General features: G+C 58.2%; 1 long non-coding RNA gene across 3 annotated transcripts; it reads right to left on the bottom strand.

Annotated features, from left to right (window-relative positions):
* Positions 1 to 6,178: 6,178 nt before the first annotated feature.
* On the bottom strand, positions 6,179 to 11,613 carry LOC138435357 (uncharacterized). 3 transcript variants are annotated; one of them, XR_011255056.1, is made up of 5 exons: positions 11,357 to 11,613; positions 10,717 to 10,902; positions 9,927 to 10,212; positions 7,284 to 7,448; positions 6,179 to 6,775 (listed from the first exon to the last, which is right to left on the bottom strand). It is a non-coding gene; the product is annotated as an uncharacterized lncRNA (long non-coding RNA). The 3 variants fall into 3 exon arrangements; XR_011255055.1 differs by having other exon boundaries at positions 10,717 to 10,888; XR_011255057.1 differs by having other exon boundaries at positions 10,717 to 10,862; positions 11,357 to 11,571.
* Positions 11,614 to 13,002: the final 1,389 nt, after the last annotated feature.

Genomic DNA, 13,002 nt, shown 5'->3' with positions numbered 1-13,002 from the left:
CAGGTGTGGTGCACAGGCCTCTCCCTGCAGTGGCCCCCTTGCTGGGGGCACAGGCTCTGCGCACACGGGCTTCCGTAGTTGCTGCGTGTGGGCTCAGAAGCTGTGGTCCCCCGGCTCTAGAGCACGCGCTTGGCTGCTCTGAAGCACGTGGGATCTTCCCAGGTAAGGGGTCAGACCTGTGTGTCCTGCATCGGCCGGCGGATTCTTTACCACTGAGCCACCAGGAAAGCCCTAGGTGGTTTTTTAAATTGACATATAACAGTATATTAGTTGCAGGTGTATGAGACAATGATTTGATATTTGTATACACTTGCCCAATGGTCACCCCAGTCAGTCACCATTCACCACCTCACATCGTTACACAGATTTTCCCTTCCGATGAGAACTTTCAAGATCTGCTCCCCGGGCAACTTTCCACTATTCAGTCTGGTGTCGCAAACTGCAGTCACCACGCTGTAGGCTGCGTCTCCAGGACTCACTTATTTTACAGCTGAAAGTGTGGCCCATCTTGACTCCTTTAGCCCCGACCTCTGGAACCACCATGCTGTGCTCTGCAGCTAGTAACTCTTACGTTTTTTCTTTAAGACTCCGAGTATAAGTGGATTATATGGTATTTGTCTTTCTCTAACTTGTTTCACTTTGCACAGGGCTTCCCTGATAGCTCAGGTGATAAAGAATGAAAAAGAAAAAAATCCAATCTCCTGCAGTGCAGGAGACCCCGGTTTGATTCTTGGGTCAGGAAGAGCCACTGGAGAAGGGACGGGCTACCCACTCCAGGATTCTTGGGCTTGCTTGGTGGCTCAGCTGGAAACGAAGCCGTCTGCAATGCAGGAGACCTGGGTTCAATTCCTGGGTTGGAAAGATCCCCTGGAAAAGGGACTGGCAACCTCCTCCAGTATTCTTGCCTGGAAAATCCCATGGACAGAGGAGCCTGGCAGGCTACAGTCCATGGGGTCGCAAGGAGTCAGACACGACTGAGCAACTTCACTTCGCTTCAGCTTGTTTCAAGGTTCATGCATGTTGCAGCAGATGGCAGGACTTCCTTCTTTTATGGCTGAACAGTATCCCGTCGCTTACACCGCATCCTCTCTGGCCACTCGGCCCTCAGTGGGTGCTCATGCTGCTTCCGGTCTTGGCTGCTGGGGCGGGGCTGCGGTGAACACGGGGCGCAGACGTCGTTCTGAATCAGTGTCTTAATTTCCTCTGGATAAACGCCCAGAAGTGGGGTTGCAGGACCACATAGTAATTCCACATATTTTTAATTTTGGGGGCAACTTCCACACCGTTTTCCACTGTGGCTGCCCCCGCTGACGTTCCAATGCAGTTGAATTTTGTGCTGTTTATCCTGTATGCTGCTGGAGAAGGAGATGGCAGTCCACTCCAGTATACTCACCTGGAGAGTCCCAGGGACAGAGGGCTCTGGCAGGCTGCAGGCCATGGGGTCGAAAGAGGAGGACATGACTGGGTGACTACCACTCACTCACTGTGTCCTGAAACTTGCTGAATGGCTTATTAGTTCTAATAGTTTTCCTATGTATTCTCCATGATTTCCTACGTACGTGGTCATGAAATTTGCAGACAGACATAATTTTGCTTCATCCTCTCCAGCTTAGATGCCTTTTATGTATTTTTTCTTACCTGATGGACGAGGCTAAAACCTCCAGTGAAGTGCAGCAGTGAGCTGGAGGGACTGGTCCCTGTTCCTCTTTCCTGCCCCCCGGGGGAGGCTCCAGTCTTCCCCACAGAGTGTGATGTGAGCCTCAGGGTGTCCTCAGGAAATGCCCTCTGTTTCTAGTTTCTTGAGTGCTTTTCTCATGAGAGGGTGTTGGGTTTGTCAAATAGCTTTTCTGCACTTAGTGGGAAAAGCTTTCACAGCATCTTTTAAGCCATGAAATCATCTGCCTCCCTGTCTTCCTCCTTCTCCCTCACCAAACACAGAACCTCCCTGGAAGCAAATCAGAATCCCGAAACTAAGCACTTGCTGCAAGATGGCTGAAGGACTAGTGTAGACCTCTTGGTCCTGCAATCCTTGCCCTGGCTGGGCCAGCCTTCCGGACACCCCAAACAAGAGACATTCAAACAAACAAGCTCGAAGTTCCAACATGACTGACGATTTCCAGGGGTGGTGGCTCCTTTCGCCTGCACACACACGATTGCCTCTTCCGTTACAGACTTCAGAGTGAGAATGCTTGGTGTCAGAGGACAGCGTTGTGCAGGAAACAGCATGGACTCAGCTGCGTGGCGGAAAGGTGGCGGTGGCCAGGCAAAGGCTTGTGTGGAAGGGACGGTAACATATTCTGAGCAGACCTTCCTGTTGAGGAAGTCTGCATTCTGAAAAATCTTGGGTTTAGTTTATTTTCCTGAGCCCTTACCTGTCCGCCTTTCTGCTCCAGGAGTCTGACCGTGCCATCGGCTGACCTCACGTTCTGACTTGCCGCAGGTAAGCAGGCTCTGGGAGTCATCCGTGTGTCTTCAGCCAGGACAGTTTCGGCTCAGTTTTGCTCGTAACCTCAACCGCATGAGCCCAGAAGGCAGCACCATGCTTGCAGGCCACCGGGCACCGAGTCCAAGGCCTCAGAGAACACTGATGGTAAAGGGGAGCAGGAAGGACGGTGCGTGTCAGAGCCCTCCACCGGGACACACCTTCGCACACACACGTGTGTGTATGTTATGTGTACTGAGAGAGAGACCTGACCTTAATGCTGCTCATGTGCACTGGTGGGCTGAGGAGCCCGAAGTCCGCAGGCCAGGCTTGCAGGTGCCTAGACGCTGCGTCTGGAGGCAGACCTCTTTGTCCAGAAACCCTTGCTTTTTGCTCATGAGGCCTTCATCTGAGGACATCCACCCACATTATCGGCAGTAATCTTCTCCTGGGCCCCCCTGGTGGCTCAGACAGGAAGGGATCCACCTGCGATGCGGGAGATGTAGCTTTGATGTCTGGGTCAGGAAGACCCCTGGAGGAGGGCACGGCAACCCACCCCAGTGTTCTTGCCTGGAGAATCCCATGGACAGAGGGGCCCGGCCGACTCCAATCCATGGGGTCACAAAGAGCTGGATACGACTGAGCGACTAGCACGTTCACTCTTTTCACTTCTTTTCTTGAAGGCAGCTAGTTGTACACGTCAGGCACACCGCAACACGTGCGGAGTAAATCACCAGTCTGACCAAAAGAGGTGAGGCCACCGTTTCAGCCCGCCCTCTCCTGACGCGGGACCCACAGCTCTGCTGGCGCCGTGCTGAGTCTTGGAGTGAGGGCAGTAAGTAAGCCACTCTGCTTCCCAACAAAACACAGCTCCCAGGTGCGACTCACACACACAAACCCGCTCCCCGGGGCACGCGGCATGCTGGCGGAGGCTTACTCGCCTCTCCTTGACGCCCGGTAACGGAAGCCCTGGGACGTGAGGGTGGCCGCTGTGGGCGCATCTTAGGTTCTACCTTATGCTAAGAGGTAAGGAGATAAAGACGTGTGCCCGATGCACACACACCCACGCGCATACAGTCTATGGACTCGAGGCTGGTGAACTTTTTGTCGTCTTGCGGCTCCATGGCCAGCTGGACTGCCAGCTCGAAAGCCGGCACCACCGTCAGCGCCTGATCTCGCCCCAGCGCCAGAGCCTGACCTGGAGCTAGAGGCCTTTCCAGCACATGCCCGACAGCTAGAGGTCACGCGGGCTCCAGAGCTAGAGCCGAACCCAGGGCCACCTCTAGGCTTAGAGTAAGTGCCACCAAGAACGGTGGCCAGCTCTGTCACTTGATCCAAAGTCAGCCCCGCAGCAAGAATGAGTTCCGACATCAGCTCACAGGAAAGCCCCCGAACCCGGGTAAGCTCCAGAACCAGCTCGGGCACCAGCCCTGGAGTCTGGATCAGACCCCACCCAGATCCCAGGGCGACGGAACTGCACTCGGGTCTGCTCCAGCGCGGCTCTGGGAACACAGCGAGTGCTCCTGGCAGCTCTCGAGCAGAGCTCCCTCTGGAGCCGGTGCCAGCACCAGGGCCCGCGGGAGGACGAGCCCCGGACACCGAGTGCTCCAGGGCAGTACCAGAGCTCCAGCCAACTCCCAGCAGCAACCCGAGAGTGTGGTGATCTTCGGAGCCAGGCCGCCCGGAGCTCCAGACTCAGGGTCACTCTCTCACAGGCTCCTGCACCGACCCACTCCCAGAGGCAGTTCTGTTAGCGCCTCCACGGCTCGAGCCAGCGCTGGCTCCACAGCCAGCCAGGCTCCCACACCAGTACCAGCTGCTGCCCCAGCGCCACTCCCGGGCAGACTGGTGCTGTCCCATGAGCCGGAGCCAGCCTGGACATCAGCCAGCGTGCCGCCTCGACATAGAGGCAGCTCTCTAACCGACTCCTGCGCCAGCCCCGGTGATAGTTCTAGTGCCCACTTAGAAGGAGAACCAGCGCAGAGCCAGTTCACAGAGCCAGTGTGAGGTTCCCAGGAGGCAGCGGCTCCAGCACCGGCTCTAGCATTGGCTTCAGAGCTGGAGCCGGCTCCAGTCACGGCTCTAGGGCTAGCTTGGCTGCCAGAAGCCAGTGTCGGCCTGGGAGAAGGCACTCCGGCACCCACACCAGAGCTAGGCCAAGCTCTGGCCCCAGTGCGATGCCATTTCAGGCACAGAGGCAGCTCTATCCTTGGTTCCTGGGCCAGATTCCACGCCTGCTGGGGGCCAGCGTCTGCCCTGACAGCGATTCCAGAGGCAGACCCAGTGCCAGAGCTACGGCCGGCTCCACCACCAGGCTGAGGGCCAGTTACGGAGCGAGAGCCAGGACTGGCTATGCAGCCGGAGGCACAGAGACCAGCCCCAGCCCCGGACGAGCGTCAGCGTGAGCCCCAGGCCACCCCACTCCAGCACCAGGGACAGCTCCTGCACCCAGGCCTCACCCGCAGCGGCTCGGCACCATGACGCCAGCTGGGGCCACACCAGCGCCCGCGCAGGAGTCAACACCAGCCTCGGTGGCCACTCCAGAGGCAGAGCCGCTGACCGCAGTAGCTGCAGCACTAGCTGCAGGCCAGGTCCCCACACCTCGGAGGCAGACCTGGCTGGCACGCCTCCCCTGGGGCCGGAGCTGAGTCCGACACCACTGCCAGTTCCAGGAGGAGAGCCCTCTGAACCTGAGCCAGCTCTGTCCCAGCTTCAGATCAGCTCTAGCACTGGGCGGGGCCAGGTAGGGGCGAAGGGGTGAGACAGTCCCTTCCCGGCAGGTCCCTCGAAGGTCCCTTCATCACTTCCTCTCCCAACTCCTCCTCCTCCTCCCTGAGGTCTCAGCCCTCGGGGTCTCTTTTCCTTGGCCCCATTTTCCCAAGCAAGGCTCAAAGTGGGCAGAGACTGCCAATGTTGGAAACTGCAGCCAGTATTGTAAAAACTGTATGTTTTGACCCAGAAAATCCACCTCATGGGTTCTTCCTGAAGTAGTGATTTATGGACACAGATGTTCCCTTCAGCACGATTCCAAGAATGGAAAATGGCAAATGGCCCACGTCCCATAGTAGGGGCTCTTCGGAAATTCTGATTTGGGGCCCCAGAAAATGTGGGAGGAAGAGGACTGGTCAGAGTCCAGCTGGGAGAACCACGTTTCAGAAGGGTACACGCCCCTGGGGTCCTCCCCCCGACACTGCAAGTGCACAGGCACACGCGTCACGCGAGGAGCCCCGTGGGTGAGCTCCCAGGAGTCGCTCTGCAGGTAAAGGGATGCGCCTGTGGGGCCCTGGGGTCCCACGCACGGTTCTCCCAGAGAGGCGTGTCCTCCACACCTCCCTGCAGGGGGTCTGCTGGCCTCTCCTCACGTTGTCCCCAGCGCTGGTCGTCACCAGCCTGGAAACCCGCCAGGGCCGGGGCGACACTGCTGTCTCCAGTGTTTACGTTCTTGTGCTGCCGGGAGGCCGAGGTCTCTCACGTGCACCAACCACGTGCGTCACCTCCTGCTAGACGTGCCCTTGTCTGTCCTCTGTCCCTTTTTAGAACAGACTTTCAAGATCTGGGGACCACAGGGGTGTCAAACCGCTCTCTGGCCCTGGGACGCGAGGGGCTTTGTCCCGGCTCGTGGTCTGTCCTCCCAGCTCTCGGCATGCCTGGCCACGGGAGGAGCCAGGCACTTCCCTCTGTCTTCTGGCTCTGGGGCCACGCTTACAGCAGGGGTCTCCACCCTTAGACTGTACATGTATTTACATAAGACTTCAATTTTTACATCTTATTTTTAATTCACCTAGAATTTCCCTTTAACAAGAATGCTACTTCAAATTTTAAAAAAATTAACCACTCCCCACTTAACATATCTGGGCTACATCAAAGAGACGCCTGTAAGTTGGTTCCGTTTATAGGAAGCACCCAGAGCAGGCAGACGAGACACAGAAAGCAGATTCCGGGCTGCCAGGGGCCGGGGGAGGGCCGGGGGCGAGCGCCTTTGGTTCCTTTAGGTCGGAAGCAGATCCGATGAGGGAGGCGGTCCATCTGGGAAGGTGAGTGCGGCCAGGGAGCAAGCCCTGGGGTCAGGGTTTCCTCTGGAGTGGAACCGCGGGGAGGGTCGCTCAGCACCCTGAGCGCACTCCCTGCTCAGGAAGTGCGTGACGTAATGCGCAAAGAATGAAATGCTGTGACAGCAAGGCCTCAGCTAAAAGGTACCGTAAGTGAAGAAAATGGAAAGCAGAGATTAGAAACAGAACTGTCAGGGAGGGGGAAGGCAAGCTCTAGGCGCGGGAGCAGGTGGAAGGGTCCCGGGTCAGGATCCGGTGCTGCAGGCAGTTCACAGGAAGGCGCGTCCCCACTGCCCTGGGTCCCCTGCAGGAGGCAGGTGCAGGTGGGTGTTCCCAGCCACCTCGGCCCTCCTTGAGACCCCTTCCTGCCCCGGTGCATCCCCAAGCCCGTGCCGCCCACATGGACGCCCCTCACTTGGGGATGGAGGGCGTGCCCTGGTCCTCCACCTCCTCGGGCCGGCGGCCTGAGGACCCAGAGTCCTGCCCGCACGAGGATGATGCTTTTCCCGCCCCTGGACCTTCTGCTCCCAGATGGTGCACAGACCTGTCCCGGGAAGAAGTGAGATCCACCCCCAGGACTGGGGACAAACCTCAGCCAAGAGGGTCCCCAGGTCCCCCACTCCCTCCTGCTATCTTCACCAGGGGGTTAACATAGCCGGCCCTCTGACCCCTCAGCCTGCTCCCGCTCGGGGCAGGCCCGCCCGACATGAGCCCTCCCTCCCACACACACGGGGAGGGGACGCAGGGCTCCCGCGTGGGACCCCAGCGGTGGCTGGGTCGGGACTGGGCTGCCCTTTGCCTCCCCGTGTCACCTTTGGTTCTTCCGGGCAAATGACCAGACAATGTCCATGGCTGCAGCCTCGGGACCTCAGGACGCACAGGACACGCTGCTCACTGAGGGTTCCGGCCAGGCCAGCTGGGCAGCGGCTTCTCTAGGATGAGGCGCCTGGTGACAGGGTTCCCAGTTCTGTTGGGCTCTATCATGGGGGAGCGGATGTCACTTCCTGGGGTTTCTATAACTTGGGGTCCCTGCTCAAACAGCCCCCCAAGGGCCCTCAGGGCTGCTGAGGGGTCACCCCCACTTCATGCCACGTCCCTGCATGGTGACCCCAACGGGGAGGCCTGGGTGCAGCCAGGGCCCCACTCTGGGGACACAGCTGGGTTCAGACTCGGCTCCTCCTCGTCAACAGTGATGGGACCCTGGACAAGCTGTGTGCCTCTCGGGGCCTCCTGTCTCCCTGTCTGCACAGCGGGGTCATCGGTCATCTGCTGCCTGGACGCTCAGTCGTGTCTGACCCTTTGCAGCCCCAAGGACTGCAGCCCCGAGGAGCCCATCAGCTCCTCGGTCTGTGGGATTCTCCAGGCAATACCAGAGTGGGTTGCCATTTCTTTCTCCAGGGGATCTTTCCGACCCAGGGACTGAACCCGTGTCTTCTGTCTGTTGTGATGCAAGAAGAATCCTTACTGCTTGAGCTGTCGGGGGAGGCTGGTCATGATGTATCGTCCTTTCAGTGTTGTTTGCCAGGATTTTGCTGAGGATTTCTGCATCTCTATCCGTATGAATTTTGGCTCGTAGATGTCTTTTCTTGTGGCTACTCTGGAATTGGGTTAATGCTGGCATCACAGCATGTATCTCACAGTGAATTTAAAAGTATCCCCTCCTTTGTCTTCTGAAGAGTTTAGGAAGAACTGGCATTCTAACTATTTGAGATGAAACACTGGGCTCTGGGCTTGGCTTTGTTGAGAATTTATTACTGCTTCAGTCTCCATGATTATAGGCTAACCAGGCTTTCTATTTCTTCTATCAGTTTTGGTAGTTTGTGTTTCCAGAATTTTTCCATTTCATTTAGGTTAAGTAACTTGTTCCATAAAACTCTCCCATACTTGCCAGTTTTGTACATCTTTAAAAGAAACGACTGTTTTACTGATTTTCTCGGGTGCTCCTCTGTTCCGTTTATCTTTGCTCTAGATTTCATTATTTCCTTTGTTCTGCTAACCTTGGTTTTACTTTGCTCTTCTTTGTCTAATCAACGGCTCTTGATGAAAGTGAAAGAGGAGAGTAAAAAGTTGGCTTAAAGCTCAACATTCAGAAAACGAAGATCATGGCATCTGGTCCCATCACTTCATGGCAAATAGATGGGGAACAGTGGAAACAGTGTCAGACTTTATTTCTGAGGGGCTCCAAAACCACTGCAGATGGTGACTGCAGCCATGAAATTAAAAGACGCTTGCTCCTTGGAAGGAAAGTTATGACCAACCTAGACAGCAGATTAAAAAGCAGAGACATTACTCTGCCAACAGAGGTCCATCTAGTCAAAGCTATGGTGTTTCCAGTAGTCATGTATGGATGTGAGAGTTGGCTCATAAAGAAAGCTGAGCACCAAAGAATTGATGCTTTTGAACTGCGGTATTGGAGAAGACTCTTGAGAGTCCCTTGGACTGCAAGAAGATCCAACCAGTCCATCCTAAAGGAAATCAGTCCTGAATATTCACTGGACTGATGCTGAAGCTGAAACTCCAGTACTCTGGCCACCTGATGCAAAGAGCTGACTCATTCGAAAAGACCCTGATGCTGGGAAAGATTGAAGGAGGGGAGAAAAGGGGATGACAGAAAATGAGATGGTTGGATGGCATCACCAACTCAATGGACATGAATCTGAGTAAACTCTGGGAGTTGGTGATGGACAGGGAGGCATGGAGTGCTGCAGTCCATGGGGTCGCAAAGAGTCAGACACGACTAAGTGATTGAACTGAACTAATCAAGGGCATCGTCTCACCAGCCCCAGACAACAGCCGGTCAACTCCCCAGGTCTGTGTTGTTGGGTAGACAACAGTCACACACTGGAGTGGACCAGGCTACCAGGTGCTTTTCATGGCCATCCCCCGCCCGACTACAGTTTCACCCTGAACCTTGCCAGCCCCCAGGCTTTGGTGGTTGCCATGGACGGGCTGACCCGGCCCCTCACAGACCACAGCCTCAGGTGCTGTCTGTGATCTGCAAACAAGAGGACCTGCTGAAGTCTGCAAAGGGGCACTGCCCACGTCACAGGCCCTACCCACCACCACCAGGCTCTGCCTCTGGGTGCTTCCCTCACACCTTCCAGGCTTGGGTCCCTGGTGCCTATGCCCTTGGGCACTCAAGAGCATCCATCCGTCAGATCTGACAACGGCAAAGCCGGTCCTTCCATCCAGCCACCAGTTCCCCAACACGGAGCCCAGGACCAGCAGAAGCTCCCATTCCAGGATCTGGGATCAGCTAAGGAGACGGCCTGAAATCAGCGGCTGGGGAGGTGCCCACCTGCTCGGTGTGCACTCCAGGCCCAAGCAGAGAGGATCAACGTGAGCTTTTCCAACATGAGCTTGGCCCCCCTCGTGGCCAGGGGGAGGAGATGACTGCCCCACCCCTTCTCTGGGACAGCCCCTCCCAGTTCCAGCGTACTTCACTCCCTCCATACCCAGAGGGGACCAAGACGCCCCAGCTCCTAGAAGCCCCTGGAGGTGGATGCTGGCACGGGGCGCCCTGCGGAGTCTGGGCTCTGCTGATCCTCCACTCCTCGAGGGCCAGGAGTAGACGTTCCGTCCTCAGCATCCCCACGGCCCTCGGCCTCCAGCAGCCCTCGTCTTCAGCTCCACACGCCCTTGGCAGCCTCGGGCACATGAGGGCTGGTCTCAGGGTCTGCCACGTCAGCTTCTCGGTGCTCTCCAACCAGCAGGTGAGGGACGCCCTGCATCCATGTCAGCCTGGACATCAGAAGAGCGACAAGGGCCAGAGCGCCCTGCTGATCCCCCCGGCCCCTCACGTGGACCTCTCTGGTCCAGACGGCACCCGAAGGGCTTTGAGGAGAAGCCCCCCTGGGCCCTCAGGGCAGCAGGCCCCTCCCTGAGAGAAGCAGGAGGACTGCACAGCCTCCACTGAGCACAGGAGGAGACAGAGGCCGCCTCCGCGTCTCTGGGGGGTTCTCTGGGATCCATGCTATACGGGCTGGAACACAGGTTCAACAAAACACCTCTGAATCTAGGAGCTAGGAAGTGGGGGTTCTGACCAGACAGCCTGTACCTTGTCCCCCTCACCCTGCACTGACCTCTGACCCCTGGCCCCACACTCAGAGTCCTGTGTGGTCTGGTCCAGACACCCTCCCCTGTGAGCACCTCTCATCCCCACCCCAGGCTCCCTACTGCCTTCCTCCCCCAGGGACCCTCCCAAGTTCCTCCCCACCCCGTCACCCCCATCCACAATGGACTCACCTCCAAGGCCGGACTCAGAGCCTCAGGCTCCTGTGCAAGGACAGCCTTCCGGGCCAGGCTGGCCTGCTCAAACCCACGGCGGGGCCACGTCATGGCCCGTGACAGGCCAGCTCACGCGGTGACTCTCTGAGCCTCAGTTTCCTCCACTGAAAACGGGATCAGTGACTCTGACCTTGGGAGAGGGTGCTGGGGTTAAAGCAGGGAGAGGAAGACACCCAAAGTGCTTGGACTCAGGAGGTCCCCTGTCTGGGGGAGTCCCCCAGGACAAGGTCTCAGCGTGGGCTCAGTGAACATGAGGAGCCATGATTCTGACCGCCCCAGTCACAGCTGGACTTGGTCACTTAGACTTGAATGACCCTGAGTGCTGGGACCACTGCTCATCTACAAAGTGGGGTGACATCACTGAGTGACGAGAGGGCTCACTATTAACAGTAACTGCCCCCCAACTCTCGCCCATAGGGGTGCTGGGCGCCCTTCTCCACGGCTCCCTCTGACCCTCGGCCACCAGCCAGGCCTGCCCGCGGGGACAGGCCGGACCTCCGTCTTGGGGTGCTGTCAGAAAGACAAGCAACGTGGGCAGAGGGCGCGGGGACGTGGTGGCCTCCCCTTCTCCCTGCCGAGTCGGCGTCCAGAGACTCACCCAGCCGGGCCCTGGGGTCCAGACGGAGGGCTGGGGGCTTGCGCGGGGACTGGCCTGCCTCCTGCTCTCCAGGAGCACCCAGCCCAGCGCTCGGCGGCCGGCCTGGCTGCGGCGGGGGCGGAGTCGGAGCTCAAGGGGACACAGGCCCCAGCGCAGCCGACTGGGGGGCCGGCGGGCCGGTCACGACTGGAGGGGCCGTTGGCGGCGCGCGCGGGGCGGGAGGGGGCACGCGCGTGCGCGGTGCGGCCGCGTGGGGCGGGGTGACCGAGGCCCCGCCCCCTGGCGGGTCACCCCGCACCCCCCCACCCCCGAGGCGCGCGGGGAGGGCTGAGCGCCTGCAGCGCACCCCCAGCCCCCAGGAGGGAGAGTCAGCGCAGTGAGCGCCCTGAGCCTCCTGAGCAGTCCTTGTCCAAGCCCTCACGGGACAGTTAGGAAACAGGCCAGGAGAGCCCCGCGAAGAGCGGAAGGCAGGCTTCCAGGCTCCGAGGCCGGGCTTCAGCCCTGCCGTGGGGTTTGCTCTGGGAACCAGACGGCCTGAGGTCCTGGGGTACCCTGCGCACCCACCCTGCCCACCCCTCCCACGTGGGACCCTTTCCTTTGGGCATCCGCACATGGGCTCAAGTGTGCACGTGCCACACACATATATACACACACACACACACACTCACACTGAATGCCCTGCTGGGGAGTGCACCCTGGAAGGAGATGAGGAGGAAGAAAGAGGTGGGAAGTGGCCTGATGGCACCCACCGGTGGGGAGGGCACAGGAGGCGGTTCCCTGCTGCCTGGACGCCTTCATTCTCCCCCAGTTATCGAGCGCCTATTCCTTGAAGGCTTCCGCCTGCGCGTGTGCTCAGTCGTATTCGACTTTTTGCGATCCCATGGACTGTAGTCCGCCAGGCTCCTAGGTCCATGGATTTCTGCAGACCAGAATACTTGAGCGGGTTGACAGTTCCTACTCCAGCGGATCTTCTGACCCAAGAATTGAACCCGCAGTCTCCTGCATCTCCTGCGCTGGCAGGCAGATTCTTTACCACTGCGCCACCTGGGAAGCCCCCTACCCCATGCAGGCGCCTCCTAAATGCTGGTGGCAGAGCCATGAACACAGGCTGACAGATGAGATCTTCATGCCCAGGCACACATGCCTCCCAGGCAGGGTTAGTTCTCAGGAGACGGGTCTGACAAGAGGCCTAAGTAAGGCCCCTGGAGTTCCCTAGTCCAGGCTGGAGGAGAAATGGGCTCCCTGGGGACCTTTCAGCATCCCATCACCAGGACAGGGCTGGGAGGGCACAGGGTCCCCTTGGGAACATGAAGCGTGTGCTCGCTGCCTTGGGGAGAGTTGTAAATTCCTTTGTCTCTGACCCTGGAACCCCGTGTCTTCTTCCAGCATCTGGGAAATGGTGACAGGCTCAGTTGTTAGTGTGCAAGTGGGCCCAATCTCAGACCCTTCTTAGTTCTCAATGGACCAAAACCGAAGTTGCTCTCCATGGTCCAGCCGAGCATTGGGGCAAAGAACTGAGGGCTTGAGGAGAGCAGAAAGGGCTTAAAGCAACCCTTAAGAACCACGATTTGGACAGGAACGGGTTTGGGGCTCCAGCAAGTGCTAGAGTATGTCGACTGGATGCGAGGGCAGCCTCTGGACCAGTT

The sequence above is a fragment of the Ovis canadensis genome, chromosome 3, assembly GCF_042477335.2.
Source record: "Ovis canadensis isolate MfBH-ARS-UI-01 breed Bighorn chromosome 3, ARS-UI_OviCan_v2, whole genome shotgun sequence".
Classification (NCBI taxonomy): Eukaryota; Metazoa; Chordata; class Mammalia; order Artiodactyla; family Bovidae; genus Ovis; species Ovis canadensis.
This window is presented reverse-complemented; position numbering and strand designations above follow the sequence as displayed.